At 42.3% G+C, this 2,500-nt stretch overlaps 1 pseudogene; it reads right to left on the minus strand.

Moving 5' to 3' along the window:
- Positions 1-901: 901 nt before the first annotated feature.
- On the minus strand, positions 902-2,436 carry LOC136839344 (piggyBac transposable element-derived protein 4-like; annotated as a pseudogene).
- Positions 2,437-2,500: the final 64 nt, after the last annotated feature.

Below are 2,500 nucleotides of genomic sequence, written 5' to 3' on the forward strand. Positions count from 1 at the left end.
AGATTACAATTCCTCTGCCATTCTCCTGTCTGGTGGCAACACTTTAGAATCAACTAATTAACACGTGAATAATTCATGGTTAGGTTATCTTAAGCACATAGTATCTTTTGGAAACGGCCAAATCTTTTTCATCCTCGTGGAATCGATCTTCAATTGAGACAATGTTGGGAGTAGGAGGTAAGACAAAGGTAACCTTCCTAAAAGGAAAATTGAACACACTCGCCAGTTAGGGCCTCTCCAAGGGCTTCCCTCACAGGAGGGAGGCGGGGCTCTAAGCATGCCCGAGCTATCTCTAGCCCGCGAATGGTTACCCTTTATTTTGCTAACGTGAAAGGTTAACCCGGGATAATTTTACCCAAATTTTTAAAAATAAAAAAAAATACTTATGAACAAAAAACATTTATTTTGAAATATACAATGAAAATACAACTCTTCCCCTTTCATTTATGCTGTTTTAAATTAAAATTGCAGTATAAGAAGTACCTTACAAAACCCTGAAAAAAAAAAGTAACGAAAAAGTGAATTTTTTCAAAAAAAGCTTCATAATTAATTAGCAAAAAAATAATAATAATAATAATAATAATACTCCGATCTTCTTATCCTCCTGCATGTGTAGCCTTGGGTGATGGGAGCATGCCCTGGCCGAGTCCCATCCCTCTATCTCCGCACAAACTGTATAGGAGACACAGAAAATAAGCCTATTTTTTTAGTTGGCAAATAAACAATATTTTTCATATATAATTTATATTTTATAACATATATTTATAACATTTACATTTATATATATATATATATATATATATATATATATATATATATATATATATATATATATATATATATATATATATATATATATATATATATATATATATATATATATATATATAACACTCACCAGCTACATGCAGTCACCACACTTGTTGCATCTGTGCCACGTTTTCCTATCACTCTTGCTGGGGCACTCAACACATTGCACCAAAGCACCATTGCTGTTTGAGAATAATGTCCCTGGCGAGTGTACACCACTGCCCGGTGATGGTATATCGCACACAGTGGTGATCAGCATTTGCAAGGGGCGGGGCAGAGCTAAACGCAGCCGTGTTTGTGCCCAGGAAGTGATGAGTGCCTTACCCAGTTGTATCAAAAACTTTGTGCGTTTCATGACTTGTCCCCTTTTCTTCTGCAAATTCTTCTGTATATGATGTAGGAATTGATACTGGCAGCATTCACGAGTCCATACATGATGCAGAGTGGCCAACGTTTGGTCTTGCGGGAGCAGGAGGTGACGGAACACATCTGGTCGAAGGTATCAGTCCCTCCTTTAGTGGAGTTATAAAACTCAATAATCTCCAGCTTGCCAGTTGCGACAATGGTGGGTTGAGCGTGCTGAGACGACAACAGCAGCACCAGTTTCTTCTTGGTACTTGAAGTGTCGGCCATATGTGACACCAGCGTCATTTCCTTGGTGTACAAGAAGGCACTTGTTCGTGGCTCTCGTGTCTTTTTGTCCTTCATTTCGTGAGGTATTTCTTTTTTGTTGGCACGTATTGTGCCGACACGGGTCAGGCCATGGTTATTCAGAAGGTCAGATACCAGGGGAACAGAGGTGAACCAATTATCGGTTATCACATTCCAGTTTGACCCATAGTAGAACCTCGTCAGCTCTTTGGTATAGTAATGGCCAAGCTGAAGGTTTCCCCTGTTACCCGAGTAGGGGATGCCACCAAGTAAGTACTTGGTCTTGCTGTCATTGATTAGGACAAGCTTGATGCCATACTTGGCCGGCTTATTGGGAATATACATCCTAAATGGGCAACGACCTCTGAAACCCAATAACTGCTCTTCAACTGTGAGGTTCTCATGGGGGACATAAAGTCAGCTGCAGAACTTGTCATCTTTCTGCCGAGCCTCCCGTTTTTCAAGGTCGTCAAATCTTAGACAGTGGATGAGGAATTTGAAACGCGCCCCGGACGTAGCCACTCGATATAAAGAACATCCTACATCCAAGCTCCACATTTCATCGGTGGGAATGTGCCAGTCATTCTTCTCACCACTGATGACTAGTACACCTAGCAGTGCTCTTACTTCTTTTGGCTCGGTGTGCGCATAAGTTGCTGTCTGTCATGTATACCTGGAGGCAAGTACATCAATTTTCTGGTTAGTCCACTTCACAATAATGTTGACAATGTCATCATTGAGGAACAATCTGAATACCTCTTCGGGTGATGCAGCATCTCTTGCCTCCCCTGGGCTTGGGCCTAGGGTGAAGCTATGCATTATGTTCCTGCTTGGTGTCCTAGTGCTTGCTTGGGACTGTGACTGGCAACTCCACCTAAACTGACTCCCACTGGCAAACATGCGGGAATTGAATGTGACGATGGAAGGGGTTTCACTCTGGCAGCTTGGCAGCAGAGGATGGGGCACGGCCCCCATCAGAGGTGGAAGCAGTAGATGGGGACGTGGCACGGCCTGCATCAGAAGTTGAGGGGGCGGTGAA

The sequence above is a fragment of the Macrobrachium rosenbergii genome, chromosome 1 (assembly GCF_040412425.1).
Source record: "Macrobrachium rosenbergii isolate ZJJX-2024 chromosome 1, ASM4041242v1, whole genome shotgun sequence".
Classification (NCBI taxonomy): domain Eukaryota; kingdom Metazoa; phylum Arthropoda; class Malacostraca; order Decapoda; family Palaemonidae; genus Macrobrachium; species Macrobrachium rosenbergii.